This window comes from Micromys minutus (genome assembly GCF_963924665.1).
Source record: "Micromys minutus genome assembly, chromosome: 21".
NCBI classification, from domain to species: Eukaryota; Metazoa; Chordata; class Mammalia; order Rodentia; family Muridae; genus Micromys; species Micromys minutus.
In genome coordinates, this window is record NC_137956.1 from 49112786 (window position 1) to 49138242 (window position 25457).

Consider the following 25457-nt stretch of genomic DNA (forward strand, 5'->3'; position numbering starts at 1 on the left):
AGTCTTAAAAATACCTTGGGGTGGGGGTGGGGGTGGGGGCAGTGAAGTGAGAGGAGCTGTTGATGCAGGCGCACCACGACTCTTTGGTGAGGCTGGAGCCAACAGATCGCCCTGTTCCTAGGACTAGCAGGGCCCAGGTTGCGGTGACCCATCCCTCAATCGGGCAGGTCTCCAAGGATGCAGAGCTTGACTTCAACACCAGGGATAACCCGAAGTTAGGTCTGGTTGAGTGCTCACGATCGCGACCCCTGCACCGCACTGCGCCGCAGCCTGCAGCGCCCCGGGTGCGCGCAGCCCCAGCCCCGCCTCTTTCCTATGCGCCCCGCCCCTCCCGGCGCGTGCCACCCGCGCACCCGGGGAGCTTGCGAGGAACCCGCGGGGTAGGCGGCCGGTGTCCTGGCGCAGGCGCGCTGGTGTCACCGCCGCTCCCGCCAGTCGCCCCGCACGCGCCCCCGCCCCGCCTCCGCACGCGCCGCCGCCCTGGGCGCCTGTGATTGGCGGTCAGCGCGGCCCGCAGGTGGCGGCGGCCGCAGCGGCTGGGGCTGGCGCTGGCTGACAGCCTGGAGCGGGCGCCTCCCTCGCCGCCTAGCGCCCTCGTCCTGCCCGCGCTGCCCGGCTCCCGCTGTGACTGCGGCCCCAGCTCGGGCGCACCGGCGATCTGCAGCCTCGGGATCGCGCGCTGGACGCCGGCTGCGGCAGGTGACCCGGGGCCATCCGAGGCGCGGTGGCTCTGATCCTGGCCGCCGTCCATGAGCCCCGCCGCGAACCCACTCCAGGCCGGCCACCCGGGGTGAGTCCTGGAGCCCTTTCCTCCGCGCCTGCAGCTCGATGCCACGCTCCCCTGCCACGTTGCCGCAACTTTTGGGGTGGGTGTCTGAAGATGTCGCGCGCGTGGTCTCCCGCACCTAGTGCGCGTCCCGGACCAGGGCTGCGGGACATGGTCAGCCTGACTCTGCGGAGGGGACGGAGGGGACTTGGACTTAGCCCCGACAGAGTCAGATCCGCCCCTTTCCATGGCTGCGGGGGCGGGAGCTGACCCCTGCGTTTCCGCGATGGCCACGTAGCGCTCCTGCTGCGGTGCGCCGCGCACCTTGCTAAGGGCGCCTCAAACCACCCGGTGCGCACCCGGCAGCCGGCCAGCACGGGCCACATGACTCTTTTAGACTCTTAATGTTTGTAAAATGAGGCTAACTGGGGACTCGCCGAAGGTCACGGCCGGAGCACAGCGTTAACCCCAAAGATAGACTGTGTCTGGGCACAGCCCCTGGCTGCCAGAGAAGAGGTGCGCTGGTGAGGCACTGGGCGGGGTGTCCCTCCTTCCTGCTCTCTTTCTCATTTCCTCCAATCTACAAAGACACCAGACTTGTTGAGATCTCGAGCTCGTCCACAGGGCTTTGGGGGGTAAGGTCTGGCTATGTTCCGCGTGAGCGTGCTGTGGAGCGTTTGTGTGGTGGGAACCCTCACAGCTGCGGCATCCGAGGTTCCATCCTCTTCTTGTCACTTAATTGACTGATGTTTCTGCAGAGTGTGGAGTCGAGGACTCTGCTCAGCACCAGTGCTTACACAGGCTGTGTTTGGCTTCTGGTCTCCCAAATAAGCCTTGTCCTCAGGACGCGTGTCCCAGCCGCTCTTCCAAGACACACCAAAGGGCTGGGAAGGGAGCTGGCATGCTCTAAGGTGCTTTCTCTAAGGTTCTCTCTCATCCGCTCCCAGGAAAATTCCTTGAAAATAGACTACATTTCTGTCCGCCCCACCCCCTACCCTAGAATATACATTTTGTTTATTATCTTGAGACTTTCCTAGGGAGAAAGGGAGGCCTGTCCCAGGTATAGTCCATGCGACTCAGAGCTTAGAGAGGCTGTTCTCCCATTTTGAGCCCCAGAGAGGGTTGTTCCTCCTGCCCTGCCACTACCCAGTTCCCTCTGTCCTTCTCACCCTCTGATCTCCAGCTGCAGCTTTGACAGTCAGCGATGGCACTGTTACTCATAGTCCTTGAATAATCGACAGGCGTTTTGTTTGTTTGTTTGTTTTTGTTTTGTGCTCTTGGGGCTCCGAGGTACGATGTGAAAAAGCGCTGGGGTCTTGGTATCAGGTAGAGGGGAGATGTTGTAAGGGATCTTGTGGGAGGAGTGGTATGGAAATGAGGCATTTCAAGGATTTGACCGCAACACCAGGGCCCTGTTCACAGATTTTCCTAGAGATATTTAGTTTTGGTAAGGCTTTGAAGACTGCTTTCCCTGTTCAGGTTGGTATCCATGACATGGATGTGGGCAGCTGTGTTTTCCTGATCTTTCCCCCACCTACGGAGGGGGTGCACTGGAGAGATGTCTCTTTAGCTGGGGATCTCTGGAGGTAAAAGGAGAAACTGCCCTCACCTCTCCCTTCTCCCCTGCCCCCCGTGTGGGGTATGGTTGCATCTGGGCACTTGTATATACAGTCGAGCATGTATGTCTCTCTGGAGACAATGTCTGTGCAGGAGTCTTTTTGAGATCTGGATTCTGTCTTTCTGTGTGGGAGAGGGAAGGATGGAGTTCACTCGTGGTTGGGAAAACGGACTGCCAGCTGCATCTGGTAATTTAAACTAGCGTCCCATGGATTACCGGGTGAGGTAGGGTGGTGGAGGAATGGGGAGTGTGGTAAGAAAACATGACCGTGGCTGGGTATTCAGATCAATTTGATTCTCTCTGGCCAAACAGTGCCTCAGAGAAACAATAGCCCCTCCCTTCACCTCCTCCATTTTTGCCTGCTTGGTTCTGATTGGTCTTACCTCAGAGTTCATGTTCGTCAGCCCTTTTAAACATGTTACTAAAGTATAACTTCAAAAAGTCTTATAGCTCGGAAGTGTATATTTAGGGCTGGAGAGACAACTCAGCAGTTAAGAGCACTGGCTGCTCTCGAAGAGGACCTGGGTTCAGTTCTCAGCACCTGCGTGTTGGTTCATAACCATCTGTAACTCCAGTTCCAGGGAATCTGACATCCTGTTTTGATCTCTGCAGGCATAGAACATGCATGCCACACATACATATATATATGTCCATGCCTGTATACACAGATAAAATGAAATAAAAAAGCAAATATTGAAAGTGTATATTTGCTAGATTTTAATAGATGAGCCGCACCTGTGTATCCGGTGCCCGGATTAAGAACAAGAAGCTTCGGAGCTGGAGAGATGGCTCAGCGGTTAAGAGCACTGACTGTTCTTCCAGAGGTCCTGAGTTCAAATCCCAGCAACCACATGGTGGGTCACATCCATCTGTAATAAGATTCAATGCTCTCTTCTGGTGTGTCTGAAGACAGAGGCAGTGTATTCACATAAAATAGTAAATAAATCTATTTAAAAAAAATAAAAGAACAAGAAGCTTCATGGTTTCCCGTAACTCACAGAAGGCAGCAGCCCCAGAATCAGCTGCCACCTTGTTTAGTTTGGCCAGGTCACATTTATTTCATCTTTATCACGTCGTTTGCCTATCACACTGAAATGAGACCTTCGTGGTTCTGTTTCCTTTGACCTATCAGACAGTATCTTACCTATAGCTTCCTGTATAGTCCAAGCTGAACTCAAACCTGTGGTGTCCTCCTGCCTCATAGACTCCAGAATACTGGGATTACTGGTGGGAACCATGTCTGGCTTGATTTATTTTTTAACCTTCTTTTTTAATGAGCTCAAACCAAGAGCCATTTTTCTACAGCAGACAACTAATAGAAAAGTTTGATCTTAGGATCTGGGTTGGCTGTCCCACCATCCAGGGATGATCAATGTGCTTTGTTGGGGTGATAAACAGACCCCAGATATAGCAGACATTGATCAGTGGAGTTCAGTTTACTCCCTGGATTTCTCTTCCATTGGGTATATTTGAATGTACACATTGTAAATGGTGTGATATGAATGACTTAAAAGTTGAATGGAATTAGAACATTTCAACTTGTTTATGAACCATTGGGGCTGTTGCCACATATAGTGTCACATAGTGGCCACATGTTGGCTGGAAAACCCAGACACCCAGTGTCACGACAAGGATAAAATCCAACAGCTTGGGATCTCTAGAAAGTTTTTATAAATACTATTTTCTGCTCTTTGATTGGAAGGCCCCTTTGGGCCCCTACTGCTAAGTTCATGGATAGAATCCACCTGGGGCTTGGGGGCTGTTTTGTGAGCTGAGCTAATGCTGTCTTTTCCTCAGCCCCGAGGGACTATGGTGGCACATCCATGGGGAGGTAGGGAAAGCTTGGTTAGGTATGTGTGTTATATCTCACCCTAGAATCCTCCTGAGGTTTGATGGTTCTTTCTTGAGGCCAATGGCTCCTTTCACAGAGCACTATCTAGGGCAGGTTTTAAAGAATGGATGGGTTACTGGGATACGTTCCCTCAGAGTCTTATAGGGAGAGTTCAAATCAGGAGGCAGAGGAGGCGAGGATGCTGACGTGGAGAAGGTTAAGTGAACCTGTCCATTTTCTCGACAGCACCAATGTGTGTTGTCAAATCATTGGATGCTGTTGGAGAGCTGTGCTCTTTTGGTGAGTGCCATGACAAAACTCCCTACGAAAGCAATTAAGGAAGGAAGGGTTGTTTTGCTCACAGTCCAAGGATCACGTCCGTCATGTCTGGGTAGGTACAGCTTTGGGACGATGAATGTAAGGTTGCTGTTCTCACATCTGTATCTGCAGTCAGGAAGTGGAGAGATGATGCTGGTGCTCGCCCCTTTTTCTTGGGACACCAGTTTATGGTACCCCAGTGCCAGCCACGTTCAGGTTGGCTCTTCCTTCTTCACCCTCAGCAGACAGGTCAGAGGTGTGTCTCCTGTGGTTCCAAATGAGGTGCAGTTGACAATGAAGGTGTAGCAAGTGGGGGTGCTTGTCACTGAGATTGGGCAGTGTTTGCATGCACTGGGTACTGTATAGCACCTCCCTCTTTCCACTTGTGAGGACAACAGCCTTTCTAGTTACAGGAAATCTGGACTCTAAGAGTTCAGTGCCCTTTCCAAGTTCATAGGCTATGTGAGTCAGAGTGAGGGTCAAGAGCTTCTAAGACAGCTTTCCCAGATGGCTGTGTCCCTCTAGGGGGCGGTGAGAGCTTCCTGCTGTTCTGCATCCTCCTTGGCATCTGTTACTTGTACTTAGGAGCCAGAGATAGAAAACTCTTCTGAGTGTGTGTGTGTGTGTGTGGGGGGGGGTAGTTCAGACAGGGATGCTTGAGGACTTGGAGTCCAATTCATGACTCCTGCCACACTGAGACCAGATGTGTGCCTGTCAATAGCTGCTCCCTCTTTGAGTTAAGTCAGTTGTCATGGAAGTCTGCCTAACCTGGTTCTGCATTTTTATTATTTTTTTAACCTCTAAAGATGTGTTGGTGTTCATTGACCACTGTGGATTTATTAGTTTGCTTTAATGCTATGATAAAACACCACCACCAAAAGCTATTTATGGGGCAAGGAGTTTATTTCTGCTTAATGTTCCAGAAAGGGAGTGAGTCCTGAATGCTGGCAGAGTGGGAGGTGGGGCTGATCACATTTCATCACACAGAAAGCCAAGAGAGTGAAGAGGAAGTAGGGCCTCCGAAGTCCGTCCCTAGTGACCTCCTTTCTCTAGCAAGGTTCCATGTCCTAAAGGTTCTGTAACCATCCCAACAGCACCACCAACTGAGGACCAAGTGTTCAAATACTTGAGCCTGCAGGTGACGTTTCTTAATTCAAACCACCACAGTGGTTTTGTTGATTCTTATAAAATAACAACAACAATGTATGGCTTATGTGTGTGTGTGTACATATATATATATATATATATATATATATATATATATATATATATATATATGATGTGTGGGTTTGTATTATGATGTGTGTGTGTGTATGTATAATATATGTTTGCATGCCTACTCATACCAAGCATGTCTGTGGAAGTCAGAGGACAGTCTTTGGTGTGGATCTTCACACCCCGCTTTGGTTGAAGCAGAGTCTTTTGATGCGTACAGCTGCATTGATAGGTTAGCTGGCACGTGACCTTCTGGGTGTTGCTCACCTCCACTGCCTGGCTCACCATAGCTAAGCAGGGGTTACAAATGTTTGCTGTGGTGCCTGTCTTTTTATATGGCTTCTGGGGATTTGAACTTAGGCCTTCATGATCTATCTTTAATTCACCTGGGTTTAAACATTACTCATTGATAGACATTAAGAGATTTCTACCATTTGCAGTTAATTCCCTTGATAAATCTTGTCATCCCCAGACTTCACAGTACCTGAGCAGCCCCTCTCTGTGGTGTTTTGTCCAGTGGGGCTTGAGGATTACAATCTCAGGCCTATGTGAATTGCTCTTCCCACTACATCATGTCGGAGTTCCCATTTTCTCCTGTCTCCAACTGTGGCTGGTTCCGGTTTGGTTCATCTTAGCAACTACCCTCATTTTCTCTCTGCCTTCTGTCCTTTCTGTCCGCAGGGCCTTTCACCTTGAACCATACGTCCTGGTTCACTCACTCTCAGATGCCTCTTCTGGGCCCAGGTCAGAGTAATAATGGTAATTTAATAATAACAGTGACGGAGACAGCGGAATGCTTTGTCTAGTACCCGAGACCTGAGGCACTTGCAGTCATCACTAGAAGGTCCCTCCCTCCTGTAGCTGATCCCACTAGGCCTTGGTGGGAGTCCAGAGCCTGCACGGTTCTGCAGGGAGACTCCTATTTCTGTGTCATCTGAGGCAGAGGTCTGATGGCTCTCTGCAATGATAACATCTATCCTGTTATCATGGGATGAGTAATTTATTTTCTCATTTATCTGTTGCTGTCTCAGCCAGATACTGATTTTGGTTTGATTTTCTTTTGGATCTATCTCTTGACTCTGTTCTGTCCCATTTGTCTTGTGGTTCCTGGGTTAATACTGATTTACTTAATTACCAAAGCCTTGAAATAAATCATCCCCTCTAAGACTTTTTCCTCAAAACTTTGATATACATTCCAGACCTTTAGGGTTTAACATGAATTTAAAATTTTTCTGACCTTCCCCTGCTCTGCCCTGCCCCGCCTTACCCTGCCCTCACCCTCATTCCCATCCTGCCCCTGACCCAAGTCCTGCCATGGTTTACATTGAATCTGTACTTTACAGAAAGGACACTGTATCTTTTTTTTTTTTTTTTTTTCCTGTTGGCATGTCTTACTCATGGATGGGATCTCTCCACAGACGTTCCTTTTAGATGGTAATGAAGCTTTGTAGCCTTCTCCTGGAAGCCCTAGGGACTTGTCTCTGATGGTTTAGAGTTGTTTATATCATTTTAAAATTAACACCAGCATGGAGGTATAATTCACATTCGGCACAATTCGCTCAGTTAACACTTATAATTCAGAGTTCGAAGTAAACCCGGGGCGTGCAGTAAGTAAACATCACAGTCTCATATCCTCAGAACATCCCTGTTACTTTCAGGAGAAAACAGCTGCCCGGCAGCAGCCTCCCTCCCTCACTGTGTACAAAGCACCTGGTAACAGCAAACCTGTATCAGTTCTAGTCTGTGCCCTTGCCCATCCTTAGTATACCTGGGTCGTTCGGCTATAGTGTCTTAGTCAGGGTTTCTATTCCTGCACAAACATCACGACCAAGAAGCAAGTTGGGGAGGAAAGGGTTTATTCAGCTTACACTTCCACATTGCTGTTCATCACCAGAGAAAGTCAGGACTGGAACCCAAGCAGGTCAGGAAGCAGGAGCTGATGCAGAGGCCATGGAGGGATGTTACTTACTGGCTTGCTTCCCCTGGCTTGCTCAGCCTGCTTTCTTATAGAACCCAGGTCTACCAGCCCAGGGATGGCTCCACCCACAATGGGCTGGGCCAGGGATGACTCCACCCACAATGGGCTGGACCCTTCCCCTTGATCACTAGTTGAGAAAATGCCTTACAGCTGGATCTCAAGGAGGCATTTCCTCAAGGGAGGCTCCTTTCTTTGTAATAACCCCAGCCTGTATCAGGTTGACACACAACCAGCCAGTGCACACAATAAATGACATCTTGCTTCTGGCTTCTTTTCTTTGGTTGTGGTTTTGAAGTTTTCCTGTGTTGCAGAGTCATTGGTTCCTGCCTTTGTAAAGGTGTATTCTGTCCTGTGTGCACACCTTTCCCCAGCCACTGGCTGGGCTTACTGTTCTTTTCAGCGGGATTTTTTTTGCAGATAATTACATCCATGAATTGATTATTGCCAATATATAGTAGTTGGTTCGTGCATTTGTTGGTTTTCTTGCATTGTGACAAAAACACCTGACAAAGGTGACGTGTGAAAGGAGAGGCTGGATCATGGCTTGAAGAAGTCTGTCCTTGGTCACAGCAGTTGTACAGTCAGGAAGCAGGGGGGGAGAGGTGCTTAGACCCCCCCTTTTAAATCTTTTACTCTGGGCGACATATGGGATGGTGCTGCCCACGTTCAGATAGTGGATCTCCCTACCTCATTAGCCCAGGCTTGACACTTCTTCTCAGACACCCCAGATGTGTGTTTTCTGGGTGGTGCTAAGTCCTGACAACCTGACAATGAAGACCGACCACCACACATTGTATATTTCTTTCCTAGCATCTTTGTTGGTTTATAGATTTCTCTGAATATTTTTGTAGAAATCCAAGCAAGCCACAAATAATGTTGCTATTGTTTCTTTTTGCTCCATAGTTATTTGTAACATTTTTGGACTTTCAGCATAGTAGAGCAACATATTAATAGCTCTTCCCCATGTCTGTGGCCCTGTCTTTGATCTACAATGAGATCTACAAGAATAAAGAGAACATTTCAGAGCAGAGCCTTAGCATGCTAGGAAATTTTATACTTTCAATGAGCATTTGACTTTGTTCTAAAAATTATACCTTCGTTTAATTTTACCAGGATCCTTTCTTCTGCCTTTCTTAAGCTTCTGAAGTTGAATATGATACTATTAATTAATTTGATATTACATCTAGAGATTACAGTATGAGAAATCACATATTTTTTTCAAGGATAAAATTATGTATTTACTGTTGCATGTGTTTTATGGGAACCCCACCCACAGAGTGGCCTCCACGTCCAGTAAGCCACGTTTCCTTCCATTCTGTTACCACTGAGTTGATTCTTCAATTGAATTAAGGTGTTCAGGGGCACATGTCCTTAACCCCACACTCGGGAGGTAGAGGCAGGTGGATCTCTGTGAGTTCAAGGGATAGGATTAGTAGGTAACTTTACAAGAGTTGATAAATTTGTAGAATCCCAAGGAGTGCCTAGCCCATTCCAAAGAGCACTGAGTGATCAAGGGTCCCGAAGAGCAGGCTGGGGACATGATAGGATAGTTCTTAGGAGATGTGGGATTTGAGACTAATAAGACTTGTTTTATTAAGATAAGACACATGTGTTATAGAGCTGCAGGTGAGCAGAGAAAGGAGAAAATTAAAGCCTATCCCAACTCAACAGTTGCTTCTAAAAATGCTTCTTTCTTTGTCCAGCTGTCTTTTTGGTTTTGTCCAGATGAATGCAGGCTTGAAAAGGCTTCACATTCAATCCCTACTGGTTGGGAACCTACCTAGCCTAAGAGGTATCGTCCCATGGAAACATTCACGAATGAACTGTCCACTTACATTCTTGTTCCCGTTCTGTTCTTTTAAAGGTAGCAGGTGCCTGCCTGCCTAAGCATCATTTTATTGGCTAACTATTCGATGAGCGCCTGTTTGCTTGGGTGAATGGGTAATAGTTGGTTAACTGGCCAGAACCTTTGGTGGGGGTAGATCATAAGGGGTATGGAGTTGCACCGGAGGACACTCAAGCAACTCCCTCAAGGCTCACCCTTTTGTCACCTGACCAAGGGTCTAGAGTCCAACACTGAACAACTGGTTCTTTGCCTCATCTCTTCTTTTAGAATTCAGAGGACCTCAATTGGGTTGACATCGATGAAAGGTGCTGTTAATGCTGCTGCGTGGTAGATTTCTGCTCAGTGGCCAGCAGTGGGGCGGCCAGAACAGCACAATACAGTTTGAAGATTAGGAAGACATGTCAGGAGGTCAGTGGCGTGGAGGTGGCCAGGTTCTTCACAGAGAGACTGTATATGCTTCATACCTAAGAATGAATTTTTTACATTTCTATAAGGAGAGTCAAAAGTGCTTTATGAAACTATGTATTCAAATTTCTGTGTAGATACCTGTGTGTGTGTGTGTGTGTGTGTGTAATATTAAGTGATAAAACACTATGTCCAGGGCAACTTATAGAAGGAAGGGCTTGTTTGAGCTCATGGCTCCAACCCTGATGAGGCACTGCAGCAGGCAGGCATGACCACAGCAGCAACCTGAGCGCTCACATCCTGAACCACAAGCATGAAGCAGAGAGAGAGAGAGAGAGAGAGAGAGAGAGAGAGAGAGAGAGAGGGAGAGAGGGAGGGAGGGAGGGAGGGACGGAGGGAGGGAGGGCGAGGGAGGGAGGGAGGGAGGGAGGGAGAGAGAGAGAGAGAGAGAGAGAGAGAGAGAGAGAGAGAGAGAGAGAGAGAGAGAGAACTGGAAACGGAACTCGTTTTTCAACTCTCAAAGCTTCTCTCCAGTGACTTACTTCTTCCAGCAAGGTTTCCTGCTAAGCTTTCCCAAACAGTGCTACCAACTGATGACTTGCATTCAAATGCACAAGCCTATGGGGGTGGGGTCATTCTAATTCAAACCATACACTAATCATGAGGAATTTTGATTACTGGACTGATTCACGGCACAGCCTCTGTGGTTTAATCTCCTCTTTAATTAGAACAGTTAGAATGGCCCTCATAACTACATCCTTGAGCCAAGTCATTACGGGGCTGGTCAGGGCATTTCTAGCTTTGTGGTTCCGTGGGAAATTTCTCCTGGGGTCTCTGTGCCTCCCAAGTGAGAATTCTCCCTTTCACAGCTCCAGATATCCAATGCTTACCCTTCTGGATGGCATCCCTACATGGATGCTGTTTGTGTGGGTCCCTTCTAGATGTCAAGGGAAAGGAGGATGTAAAAAGAGGGGGCTTTGCCCATGCCTCCTTTCATCCCCAGCCTAGGGTCCTTCCTCATCTCCCCAAAGGCATACATTATTTTTATTTACAAAGAACCAACTTTTGCCTTTCTCCTCTCTACTGTATCATTCTATTTATTAATCTCTGTTCTCATTTTTTAAAATTCCCTCCCTCCCTCTCTCCCTCTAATTCTTTCATTTTGAAACAGAGTCTTTCTATGTAGCCCAGGCTGGCCATGAATTCATGATGCTCCTTTCTCTCTCCTAAGGACTGGCTTTATTTGAGGGCACCACAACGCTCAGCAGGTTTCAAAACTCTCTTCAGGTGGCAAAAGTTTCGATTTTCCCTTTTATCGTGTGTGTACATCCAGAACTCTGTTTCTAACCATTCCTTCAGCTATGTTTGCAACCATATATTTTGTGATATTTTTGTTATCTGTTCTGTTCGTACACAGACCCTTAAACATTTCATTATACTTTCTTCTTTGACTAATGACTTAGAAGTTTTTTTTTAATATAGAACTTTAATTTTTTTAACTTTAATACAAAGAGGATGTTTCCATATGATTCCAGGTTGTTAAAATCTGCTGACATTTGTTTTATGGCCATTTTAATACTTGTTATCCTGGGAAGGTGGTCACTGCTTACACAGATACCTTAGTTTGTCACCTCACACCGAGTCCTTCGTGTTACTAAAATCCTTTCCTACTGTTATTTTGGCAATTTGATTAATCAGTCATGGAGAAGTCTGTAAAGACCAATGGGTTTTACTTTGTGTTCCTTCAGCTTAGCTTTGCACATTTCTTTTTATTTATTTATTCTATTTATTTCTGGTTTTTATTAGTTCTTTGAGAATCTCATCCAGTGTATTTTGACTGTGTCCACCCCTCCCCCAGTCCCTCCTAGATCCACCCTCTTTCCTCTACCTGCCCAATTTTGTGTGCTCTTTTAAAATATTTTATATCTTATTGTTAAAGCCATCAAGCCTGATTTGTGTTTGTACTCCCAACCCTTCCACTAGAGCATGGTCAACACAGCAGAGCCCACAACACCCTTAAAGAAGACTGACCTGCTTAGCATCTATCAGATGTGAGTAGCTACTTGGCTAGGGTTGAGACTTAATGCCCACAGCTCTTCTCCCTGTTGGGATTTTGTCTGGCTTGAGCTTGCACAGGTCTTGAGTGCTGTCAATCCCCGGTGAGTTCACAGGTGCAGCTGCCCTACTGTGACCAGAAAACACCACTTCCTTGTAGTGGTCCACCACCTCTGGCTCCTCTAAGAGAGCCCTGAGCCTGGGATAGATGTGGGATGTCAAGGCCACATGTTAAGTGAGTTTAAGTTGAATTTGCATACGGCCCTCTTAATTTCTAATAATGTGTTTGTAAGTTCATTTTTAATAAGGCAAGAGCTTTTCTTGCCTTTTCTTGCCTCATCTTTTACTCTTGTGAAACTATTTGGAGGTATCGATAAAGCCTAGAGTTGTTTTGTTTATCCCTAACCTGCAAGTGTAAGTGTGCACTGTGTATCCTCGTTAACACATTTGGTTTTATCTCACCATCTTCCTATGCTCTTGGGTGGGTGTTCTGCTTCCTACATACAGTGAGCCCCCTCATCTGTTTGGCTCTGGTCAGGCACCTGCTGAGGCTCTTGAAGCCTTAGTCAGAACTGAACCCAAGTAGTTACTTTCCCACTGCTGTCACAAACCTTCACCAAAAGGGAACTCAAGGTTTATTTTGGTTCACGGTCTGAGGATGCAATGTAACCTGGTGGGGACACAGGAGCAGGGGACTGCTGGTTACATTGTTCTTGCTGTCCTAAGGAGGGAGAGATCAGGGCTGAGGCTCACACCACATCATCTGGGCTCTGACAGTCTTGGACAGTCCCACCTCCCAGTTCTGCCATGCAAAAGCTCCAGATACCAGTCCTGGACTTACAGGGTGCAGTGTACTCTTCTGGGCTCTCCTCCGGCTGTGAGCTGTCCCCTGGTCCCTCCATACCCGTTTTGAATGGGTGTGTTTGCTCTGAGCCATTCTATCTTAGAAGTCTGTAATTTATGCTTTGATGTTGTAGGCATCATGGTGTACAGTCCTTATTGAGTCTCAGAAGGGACTTTGGGCTTTGGCCAGTGTTGAGACTGTTAAGACATGGGGGCTCTTATGTGAATTTAGAATTTGTGTTGTGAGATAGCCAGGAGCCCTTGAAGATCAGGAAAGGAATGCTATGATTCACAGTGATGTGTTTAGGAACCAATTTGTGATCATTTAACCTTCATTGGCAGTTTGACTGGTGTCATGTTTTGAATATGCTTGGTCCAGGGAGTGGCACTATTTGGAAGTGTGGCCTTGTTGGAGTAGGTGTGTGACTGTGATTGTGGGCTTTTACATCCTAGTCCTAGCTACCTGGAAAACAATGATCTGCTAGTAGCCTTCAGGTGAAGATGTAGAACTCTCAGTTCCTCCTCTACTGTGCCTGCCTAGACGCTGCCATGCCCCCACCTTAATGATGATGGACTGAACCTCTGAACCTGTAAGCCAGCCCAATTTAATGTTGTACTTTGTAAAACTTGTCTTGGTCATGGTGTCTGTTCACAGTAGTAAAACCCTAACTAAGACAACTGGATTTTAGATCATCTGGACACATCTTTGGATGCGTCTACAAGGGTGTGCATACCTATGAAGTATTTTCAGAAAGTTCTGACTGAGTCAGGAAGAGCCCCTATAAACATGGGCAGCACCATTCCATGGACTGGGGTCCAGGATGGAAAATAAGAAGAAAGGGAGCTGAGCACCAGGTTCACCTCTCTGCTTCCTCGCTATGGGTGCAATACAACCAGACACCTTATGCTGCACTTGCCATGATGTCCCTGTCTGGTGCACTGTGTCTCTTCAAACTGTGAGCCAAGATGAACTGACCCTTCATTTTTATCAGGTATCTTCATCATAGCAATGAGAAAAACTAATCCACTTGTGCATGTTGTGCTTCCCCTGTACCGTGAAGTGTTGCCACACAGTGAACGAAGTCTGTCCTTATACCTCCCTTACAGCACTCCTCCTGTACTTCACATCATGTGAGCATAAGCTCTGGGGATCTGCAGCAGCTGATCTGAGAACTGAGACAGATAAGGAGTGACTCACAGGGATTGTAGATGCTGGACAAAGGAATGATTCATGCCTCAGGTGGGATGGAGTGGGACTGTGTGAGATGTCATCATGCCACTTAAAGTGCCATGCAACTTAAAGTTATGAGCCATTGATTTCTGGAATTTTCCATTTAATACTTTGAGATCATGGTTGACCATAGGTAAATGAGCCATGGAAGGAGAAGCCTCAGGCAAGAGGAGCTGTGTACTTAGGTTCTCCAGATGTAGTTTGTATTGAATTATATACACATGCATGTGCACACACACACACACACACATACACACACATATACACATATACACACATACACACACATACACACACATACACACATACACACATACACACATACACACATACATATACATACATACACACATGCAGACACATACACATACACACACATAGACACACACACACACACACACACACACACACACACACACGAACACACACATACTCCAGCTCCTATGTCTTCTTTCTTTACTCAAAAGCTTTAGTCTCCCTTTCTCTTCCCTGGCATTCATTCTGCAGTTACTACAGCATCCACCCCATAGCCTAGAAACATCTAATGTGAACCAAATTCATTTCCTTCTTCAGCATTTTCGGGTCTTTAATTGTCATTGGCTTTCTATTTAATTTGCATGTCCATGTTTCCTATTTTAAACTTAAATCCTCCATGTGTATATAAGACTTCTAATTTTTTCCATTTACTGATAACATTCTTCCAGTGCCCACCTTTTTTGAGATAGGGTTCCTCTCTGGTCTGGAGCTCACCAGTCAGGCTGGCTCAGTTGGCCAGTGACTCCCAGGGATCCTCCTGCCTCAGTTCCTGCCACACTGGGATTACAGCACACACCACCATACTTGGCATTTTTATGTGGGTTCACCACCCTAGCCGGCTCCTTTTGTATTGTAATTTGTCTCTGGTGGCTGATTTAGTAATTTCTTTGTGTCTTTGATGGTCTCAGTCTCAGCAGGGCACATGCTGTAATGGCTTTGCTTTTATTCCACTGACCCTCGGGATTTTCTGAGCTTCCGAGATGTGTGTGTTGACACCTAATCAATGCTTGGGAGCTTCTGAACTTCATCTGTTTGAATATTGCTTCTCCACTTTTTTTCCTGTCTTCTCCTGCAACTCTGATGGACACATCTAGGAAGTACTTCCTCTATCACCTATGACCTTTAACCTCTCGTTCACAGGCCACATCCTTATTTCAGGATGCACGTTGACCTCTTTGTTTTCCCTCCGGAAGACCTCATGGTGTTTGTAGTGATATCCACTTATACCAGTGAGCTCTAAGTCTGTATTTCTATTTTTTGAAATAGGAGTCCCTGTACCCCAGGCTACCTGTGGGTGGGTTATAGGCGTGTGCTACCCTGACTGACTGGTTCCTGTTTCACTCTTTCTTCTTTAATTATTTACCTTTGTGTGCACATGTGCCCGCAGGAATTCAATGACAAACTTCGGGAGTCTGCCTCCTTCCATGATTTGAGTCCTGGGAATCAAACTCGCCTTATCAGGTTTGGTACCAAGTAAATCTACCCACTGAGCCATCTTGTCAACCCCAGATCTATATTTTTGGACCACGCTTTTCTCTCTTGGCTCCCTTGTGCATCTTGCCCAATGTCTCCTCTGGTTGTGCGGCCTTTTGAAAGCTAGACTCCTGATTTCTGATTTTCTTTTTCCTCCCAAACCTGTTCTACTTGGTGCTTTGGTGTTAGTCAATGTAAAAAATTGTTTTCTTGGTAAGAAAATATGTTCATTTAGTCTTTGGAACTTCAGGAACACAGGCAATGATACCACATTTCCCTTTTTGTTCCAAATTAGTGTTTGCAATCTAGTGTGTATTTCTCAAGAAAAAAAATTGTCATCATAACTACTTGGTTTATATCTAAGTAATTGTACAAATATTATACAATAAATATAATAAAGTAATTGTATCCAAGACTTCATGAAATACACAGTAGAGAAAGTACAGCTATATGCCAGAGTTTTTACACACACACACACACATACACACACACACACACACACACATCTTCAAGAGTTTTCTAATAGTTGAATTCAGTGTTAAATAATGCTTAAGTTTATTATAATCTAATTAAAAGTCCAGTTCAATAGTATTAACTACTTTCACACTTGGCTACCTGTGGCTGGCAGCATCCAGCTGGTGGACTATTCCTGTGGGAATGTGTTGGTCAGGGTTTGGTCTCTTACATATAAAGAAATGATAATCCAAGACTAATTATCTGCAGCTGAGTTAAAGTAAGAAGTTAGAATTGACTTTTGAAGTCTTCGTCAGTCTGTTGATCAGAGGAGAAGTTAGGGGATTGTAGAATAGAGAACAACATGGGCAGGTCTGTGTTCCCACCCCTCCCTTTGTCCCTTGTCCCTTGTGAGGCCTGGCTTTCAATGTATTTATTGTTATGGAAGTTATTGTAATGTCTTCTTCCTCTATTGGACAGCCCAAACATGGCTGAAATAGTACATATTCTCTCTCTCTCTCTCTCTCTCTCTCTCTCTCTCTCTCTCTCTCTCTCTCTTTCTCTCTCTCTCTGTCTCTCTCTGTGTGTCTCTCTCTCTTTCTCTTTTCACACATCTCTGCCTTCCAGAGGGACTGCTCCCGGGGTTCTCCACAGTTAGAGCTTCCTGCTTCCCAACAGAAACCAGAGTGGCTCACTTGGTTACCAGTCAGACAGGGAGGCAGAGCCCTGGCCACTTGACCCTTTCTGATAAGCTATTTCCCAACTGGGTTTTAAAAACAATGTTTGGGTCTTGGGAGGACAGACAAGTTGGTGCTTAAGACCTATGTTGGACGAACAGATCAAGAGAACTTAAAGAAAATCCCACTAATGTATATGGTAGGCCCCAGGGAAGTCAGAGGTCAGAACACTCACTTCTCATGTGGGAACTGACTGAAAATCTAGTCAGCAGCAAATCAAGTTTTAGTTTGTACAGATGTGTGAGGTAGTTTGGGATTCACTGTTGAAGCAGAGAACTGATTCTGTTGTAAATCCTTGTTGACACAAGCAGGGTGGGTTAGTCCCGGAAACATTGTTGCTGGTCTGTTTTATCAGTTAGGTGTATCCACCTGTTTCCCTGCAGACAGGTTTCTAAAATGGCTCAGGAGCCTCTTGCCTTTGACCTTAGACATAGTTACTTTTCTTCTAGCCAAATGGAAGATAAGACCTGAATGTGAAACGTATTTCGGCCCAGAGGTGTGATCCGGGAGCTCTGTCAAATAGCAAAAAGTTGGGATCAACCCAAATTCACAGCAGGAGGAGTGGAGGGTCCATAAAAACACGTAGTAGGCAAAGAGTGACCCAGTCGGAGAGATGCTTCCCAGGGGACTGCCCATGTGGTCTGTGTCCTTGAGATGTGGAATTAGTGAGGGTCCATCAATAACACCACCTGCAAACAGGGGCGTGCAGATTGAGCACATCACACTGTCTGCAGTTGGCTTGATAGCATCCAAGTGGTTCTTTTTCTTGGACAGCATGTAACATCATTCAGGTCTTCCTACATGGGGTCATCTAGGGGGTGACAGAGAATCTCATAAAGCTAAAGAATGAGAGGAAGACTGGAAAGGAAGCCAGAGGCACAGTGCTGTAGGCATAGTGACTTCTTGCCCTGGGTCACAGTTCTCCTTTGATGACTAGATTCGTCATTGAGACTCCAAGAGAAGGCTGGGCAATGGAAGGTGTGCTAGCCTGCCTGGCACACTGCCCAGCACTGCCTCCCACCTCTGTGCTAACTCCTGGCTTCCTTCAGTCTGGCACAGCTCTGGGCACGAGTTGTTATTCACACAGTGTGGGGGAGTTTGAAATCTGTAGACGGGCTGATTCTGCGGGCCAGCTAACTTACACCACGTTATATGGTCTGGCCTTTGGGTTTTGAAAAAAGAAATGGAGAAGAAAACTTGAAATAAATACCCAGAAGACTCAATATAAAACTTGAAATGATACCCAGACGACATGACTGTATATAAAACCACCGTCGTGGCTGTCCCAGCTCCTGGGGACTCTGACAGGTGCGGCTGTGGTGGTAAGGTAATGCTGAGGGGTCCCTGTAATCCTGTCAATAGGATTCCACCACACACTTTAATTACTGCTGAAGTGGTGTGTTTTAATTAAAGAGCATGTCTCCAAACCCCCTGCCGATGGAAGATTCATCTCCAAAGTATAGCTGGGTGTGCAAAGCTGGCAGCGGGCCAGGCTGCTGCTGAAGGTTGTCAGCCAGTCTCCCTCCTGCCTCGCTCCTGAACTTAGATTTCTTCTCCTGTCGCCTGGAGGGAGTCTGAACCCTTTTCTTCTTATCTACCTAATACGAACAAGCTATTCTCTTGGCTCAAGTCCTCTCAAGATGCTCTCACCTGTATTAGTCTATGACACAGTTTGGAGGGGCTACCTGAGGTCGTGCTTCATTGTTACCTCTGATTTTGCAAATATTCGTTTTCTTAAATGAAAACTAGTCCAGTTCAAATGCTTATCCAGACTTCTAGTATATTAAGAATTTAAAAATGCAAGAGAGAGAAAGAGAGAGGAGAGAAGGAAGAAAAATAAAGGTAATTTTGCTTCTTTAAAAATTCAAGCCTTATGGCCACTGGGGGCCCCACAGCCTAAAAAGAAACAGAGTCACAGAACTTTATAATGAGTTTTATATTGGGTGAAGCACAATTTATGGGTACAATATTCTACCAGCTCACTGAAGGATATGGTTTATTATGGAAACAAATTCCAGGGTAACCAACTCCAAGGTCATACCTCTTTTTGAGCTGGAGAGATGGTTTGGTCAGTGATGTGCTTATGCAGAGGCCTGAGTTATAAATCCTAGCACCTGGCTCAAAGAAATATGGTGGGAGCCAAAGGGATGGCTCAATGGTTAAGAGCACTTGTTACTCTTGCCAAGGGCCTGGGTTCAGTTCCCAGCACCCAAGTTGCATGGCTCATAACTGCTGGTGATTCTAGTTCCACAGGATTCAACATCTTCTGGCCAGCAAATGCAGGTAGATGGAGTAACTCCACATGTGGTTTCTCCCCTGTTTTCCTCTAGGGAGGAATAATTGTCTTTCTGTGACAGAGGATGTCATGAATAACCCTTCTACAATGTGACTGTCTCTTTCTCTTCTTGCTGAAGCCATTGGAAACACAGATCCTCAGGGTTAATTGTTGACAAAGCAGGAGGGAAATCCACAAGTTGGGACCCAGATATTGTCATGCTAGACCATGTGGCCTGAATCTTGGTCCCTTCCTACTGCATGCTTCTTTTGTAGATGGGCTTGCTAGAGTATCAAAGAAGATGTGACTCCATGTTTTCCTTTCCTTTTATTTCTTCTTCCTTTCTTTCTCTCTCTCTTTTCCCTCTCTTCCTCCCTTCCTCCCTCCCTCCACTTTTCCCCTCCCTGTCTCTGTCTCTCTCTCTCTTTCTTTCTCTGTGCTTTTGAATGGCTGACAGTTCACATCTACAGGGGACATGCTTGAAATTTAAGGGTTGTCATATTACAAAAGGCCTGTCTTTGTACCCTTCCCAATGCCATACAGTTCTGACAGTCCAATCTTGTCCTTCTCTTCTTGTCCACTCTTCTGGGTATGTTTCAGTTCAGGTCTCTGTTGGCTCTCAGAGCTGCACTGTTTGCTCTTGACTAGCTCATGTGACATGGCTGAGGATGTCCAGGGACGCTGCTGTAAGATTAGTTTGAAGTGGGCCTTTTCTGTAAACCTGGGTTCTGGTTCCCGAGGCACTAAGCACCTGGAAGCTGGTTTAGAATTTTAACAACAAAAAATTCTACTTTGGAAATATTGAGCTAATTATTTTCATGCCGTCTCCTTACAACAAAGATCTATTTTTCTTTGTCTGTATTGAAGAATATAGTTGGGGCCATTTTCTTTTCTACTTATGTATCAATAGAGTTTCAAATTTTATATTGAGTTTTAGGGACTTTAAAGACACTTTAATTTCAATCAATCTTATCTGGAATGGAAGAGTTATCCTGGAAGAAAGGCCCTCATTGGCCTATCTTAGTAAAGGCCCTCAGGCAGAACTTGGTGACATTTTACATGGGTTATTTTTAATAGGCTGCTCTCAAGTTGATCCGTCCATATGCAGATGTCATCAGACATAAGCAACCTAGTGAGGACTGGGGCTGGATGAGCTCCTGGGCTAGGGGAATGGTCACATAGCTTTCTCCAATTCTGACACTTCTGAGGACCAAAGCTCTGGGACACTCCATAGGTCCCTACCGTACTAGTCATGTGTTCCAGAAGGAACAGATAAATAAACATCCCCTAGAGTGAATTCTGTGCTAGACTTAAACAATTTATTAAATCTAAACTTAATTATACAACATGGAAAACCCTTCCTAGAGTCACAGGGCAATTCTGCAACGTGCAGATCAAAATATGCAGCCCTGTGACTTCTAAAGAATGTGCAAGAAAACAAGCGGGCATGAGTATCTCAAAACATCAAAACCAACATGGGTCACTGGAATCAGGAGGAGTTAAGGGGGTGATCCTGTCCCTGCCTGCTCAGGTAAAGCTTCTTTCTCTTCCACCCCTGTAATCCTAGTTCACAGACTGCCTCAGTACCCTTTGGACCAATATCATTGTTTGTTTAATCGCAGCTCAGTGGACCTTATAAGATGCCAGGGTCTCCCTGGATACTCGCATCCCATGCATTCCTCTCTGATCTCTGCTCTTCCTCCTCCACTTTGCCTGTTTCCCATCCCCTGTTGGTCAGTGATAAGCAACTGTTGGAATAGGGTCCTTTCACAGCAGACTGTTGACCAGGGAAAGATGGTTTCCCGAGTCCAGTTAGTCAACTGGTATTCTCATCCGAAGCCAGAACAGGTACAACTGGCTATCACAAGTCCAGCCTCAGTACACACAGGCATCCCTTCAAACCCAATTAATCTCCACCTAAAGACAAAACCGAGTCATTTCTGTACCCAACATCACAAAGCATGATCTTTCAGACAGTTGGAAGCCCACTCTTCCTGCAGAAGATACAAAGTCCTATAACCAGTTAAATACTTGGCTATAAAAATAACACACACATTTAAGTTTTATTTCAATTTTTATACATTTTATTATATATAATTTATATACATTATATCTTTATGTACATATAAATACATAATTTATATATTGTATATTTAACTATATATATTTATATATATTGTGTGGATATGCACCATGTATGTGCCTGGTGTCCTCAAAGGCTGGAGGAAGGTACTGAGTCCTCTAGAACTAGTAGAGCTACCGTGTGTGCTAGAAACTAAACCAAGGCCCTCTTTAGGGACAGCAAGTGCTCTTAGAAGTATTTATTATATATAAGTACACTGTAGCTGTCCTCAAACACACCAGAAGAGGGCATCAAATCCCATCACAGATGGTTGTGAGCCACCATGTGGTGGCTGGGAATTGAACTCAGGCCTCTGAAAGAGAAGCCAGTGCTCTTAACTGCTGAGCCATCTCTCCAGCCCAGAAGTGCTCCTAACTACTTTTTTTAAAAGTATTTTTTAATTGGATTTTTAAATTTTACATTTTAAATGTTACCGCTTTCCTGGTTTTCCCTCCAGAAACCCCCTAGCCCATGCCCCCACTTCTATGAGGGTGCTTCCCACTCATCCCCTCCCACCTCCCTGCCCTGACATTCCCCTACACTGGGCATCAAGCCTTGGCAGGACCAACATCCCATTCATGCCCAACAAAGCCATCCTTTACTACATTTGCATCTGGAGCCATGGGTCCCTCTGTGTGTGCTCTTTGATTGGTGGTTTAGTTCCTGGGAGCTCTGGGGGGTCTGGTTAGTTGATATCATTATTCTTATGACGTTACAAATCCCTTCTGCTCCTTCAGTTTTTTCTCTAACTCTTCCCTTGGGAAACCCTGCCCTCGGTCCCATGGTTGGCTATGAGCATCTGCCCCTGTATTTGTCAGGCTCTGAAAGATCCTCTCAGGAGACAGTAGGATCAGGCTCCTGTCAGCATGCACTTCTTGGCATCCTCAATATCTTCTGGGTTGGTGGCTGCATATAGGATGGATCCTTAGGTAAGGCAGTCTCTGGATGGCCTTTCTTTCAGACTCTACTCCAAACTTTGTCTCCATATTTCCTCCTGTGAATAATTTTGTTCTCTCTTCTAAGGACTGAAGCATCTACACTTTGGTCTTTCTCCTTCTTGAGCTTCATGTGGTTTGTGAATTGTATCTTGGGTGATCTGAGTTTTTCGGTTAATACCCACTTATCAGTGAGTGCATACCATGTATGCTTTTTGTGATTGGGTTACCTCACTCAGGATGATAGTTTCTAGTTCTATCCATTTGCCTGAGAATTTCATGCAGCCATTGTTTTAATAACTGAGTAGTACTCTATTGTGTAAATGTACCACATTTTCTGCAGCCATTCCTCTGTTGAAGGACATCTGGGTTCTTTCCAGCGTTTGGCTATTATGAATAAGGCTGCTATGAACATGATGGAGCATGTGTCCTTATTATATGTTGGAGCATTTTTGGGGTATATGCCCAGGAGTGGTATAGCTGGGTCTTCAGGTGGTATTATGTCCAATTTTCTGAGAAACCACCAGACTGATTTTCAGAGTGGTTGTACCAGGTTGCAATTCCACCAACAGTGGAGGAGTGTTCCTCTTTCTCCACATCCTTGCCAGCATCTGTTGTCACCTAAGCTTTTGATCTTAGCCATTCTGACTGATGTGAGGTGTTGTTTTGATTTGCATTTCCCTGATGACTAGGAATGTTGAACATTTCTTTAGATGCTTCTCAGCCATTTAATATTCCTCATTTGAGAATTCTTTGTTTAGCTCTGTACCCCATTTCAAAACCTAGGGTTATTTATTCTCTGGAATCTAACTTCCTGATTTCTTTGTATATATTGAATATTAACCCTCTATCAGATGTAAGATTGGTAAAGATCTTTTCCCAATCTGTTAGTTGCCATTTTGTCCTAATGACAGTGCCCTTTGTCTTACAGAACTTTTGCATTTTTATGAGGTCCCATTTGTTGATTCTTGATCTTACAGCATAAACCATTGGTGTTCTGTTCAGGAAATTTTCCTCTATGCCCAATTGTTTGAGGTTCTTCCCACTTTCTCTTCTATTAGTTTCAGAGTATCTGGAGTGGAGGTCCTTGATCCACTTGGGTTTTAGCTTATACAAGGCAATAAGAATACCTCAATTTGCATTCTTCTACATGTTGACCACCAATTGAACCAGCACCATTTGTTGAAAATGCTATCTTTTTTTCTCACTGGATGGTTTTAGCTCCTTTGTCAAAGATCAAATGACCATCTGTATGTGGGTTCATTTCTGGGTCTTCAATTTTATTCCATTGATTTACCTGCCTGTCTCTGTACCAATACTATACAGTATTTTTTAAAATCACAATTGCTCTGTAATACAGCTTGAGATCAGGGATGGTTATTCCCCTAGAAGTTCTTTTATTGTTCAGAATAGTTTTCACTATCCCGAGCTTTTTGTTACTCCAAATGAATTTGCAAATTGCTCTTTCCAACTCTATGAAGAATTGAGTTGGAATTTTGATGGGAATTACATTGAATCTGTAGATTGCTTTTGGCAAGATGGCCATTTTTACCATATTAATCCTGCCAATCCATGAGCCTAGGAAATCTTTCCATCTTCTGACATCTTCTTCAATTTCTTTCTTCAGAGACTTGAAGTTCTTGTCATACAGATCTTTTCACTTGCTTGGTTAGAGTCACACCAAGAACTTATATTTTATATTATTTGTGACTATTGTGAAGCCACTTTACATTTCTACCCCCTAAAAACCAATATATTTTATGTGATGGCCTTTGGTCTGTTGATCTGTCCAACCCACTGACTCTTCCTGTCTATTTCTGTGCCAGCTTCTGTATTCTTATGAGACCAGCTCGTTTCTGGGGGGATACCTAATTGTTCTTTATTTATAGTCCTCCTAGACACCACTCTAAACATGAAGGTTTGACAAGGACAGGACTCATGGGATACTAGGCCTGAATTCTAAACTCTGTGAGTACAAGAACACCATGTTAAGAACACAAGCTCTGTTGACTCCGTGTTTAAGAACATGGCTGCTCTTCCAGAGGACCCAGGTCCAGCACCCACATGGCTGCAACGCTGGTGCTTAGAAGGAGAGCAGGCCCCATAGACTCATACATTTGAATGCTTAGTCACCAGGGAGTGGAGCTGTTTGAAAGGATTAGAAGGATTAGGAGGTGTGGCTTGTCAGAGGAAGTGTGTCACCTAGAGTGGCCTTTGAAGTTTCAAAAGCCCAAGCCAGGCCCAGCCTCTCTTTCTCTCTGCCTGTGGATCAGGATGTAGAGCTCTCAGCTGCTGTTCCAGCACCTGCCTGCATGCTGCATGCTCTCTGCCACGATGATAACGGACTAAGTCTCTGGAACAGTAATCAAGACCCAATTAAATACTTTCTAAGAGTTGCTGTGATCATGATGTCTCATCACAGCAATAGTACTACTGTGACAAAGACAGTAATCTAGTCCCAGGGGATCCAACATCTCTTCAGGGACTGCACACCTGTAGGGCACAGACATTAGTGCAGGCAAAACACTCATACACGCAGGATAAAAATAAATAAATCTTTTAAGAAATCCAAGCACTACAGGCTGTTGTTGGCTGTAATTGAGATCTTTACATAAAATGTATGCTTCTAATCTAGTCATTTGTTTCTCTTGAAGGCGCGCCCACTCTTCTTGTTGACTATTAGCCATCTTAGTTCATCTCTTTAGGGAGCAACCGGGATTGTGAATTTTATCTGACTGATGGCAAATTCAGAATTGGAGATGTCTGAGTCAGTGAGGTTTTACTGTGTTTTTAATGGTGCTGTATTCTCTAGCCTCATTAATTATGTGGTCTTATTCCAAATATAGTTAGGTAAAAGCTCTTGAACGAATGCATATTTTATAACAGACAGAAGAAACTGACTAGGTGTTTCTGTAGTTGAGGGAGCAAAGACGCTCATTATCCAAATGAAAGGAAAAGAAACATTTCTGGTGCACTGCAGAGCTATGTGTTTTGTCAAGTGCTTGTCGGTGGTTTCCTGTGCTGGGGCTCCACATGAAAGTGTCTCAAGGACAGGAAGCAGACGGGGAAAGCTGAAGAGACTCCACAGGCCTCTGTAGTACCCAGAGTCAGGACAAAAGTGGGGGTTGCAGACACATCTCTATCCTCTATTGCCAACAGCACAGAAATAAACCATGCTATCGGACGGGTGCTGGAGTTTTGCTTCCCTGTATGAGCAGTCCATTACCTATAAAGCCAGAGAAATGACATCAAGATTTATCATAAACCAGGTCATTCTTTGTTGGTAATGTGTGAAGCATGTTTGCCTTTGTGAATATGTA

General features: G+C 45.3%; 1 protein-coding gene across 2 annotated transcripts in view; it reads left to right on the forward strand.

Annotated features, from left to right (window-relative positions):
• Positions 1–578: 578 nt before the first annotated feature.
• MYRIP (myosin VIIA and Rab interacting protein) overlaps positions 579–25457 on the forward strand; it is a 157440-nt gene continuing 132561 nt past the window's right edge. The window contains exon 1 of one of the 2 annotated variants that reach the window (XM_080934275.1): positions 579–790. The gene's annotated coding sequence lies outside the window, so the exon portion shown is untranslated. Of the gene's footprint in view, positions 867–25457 lie in introns of both variants that reach the window. The other variant, XM_080934276.1, reaches the window with a different exon arrangement.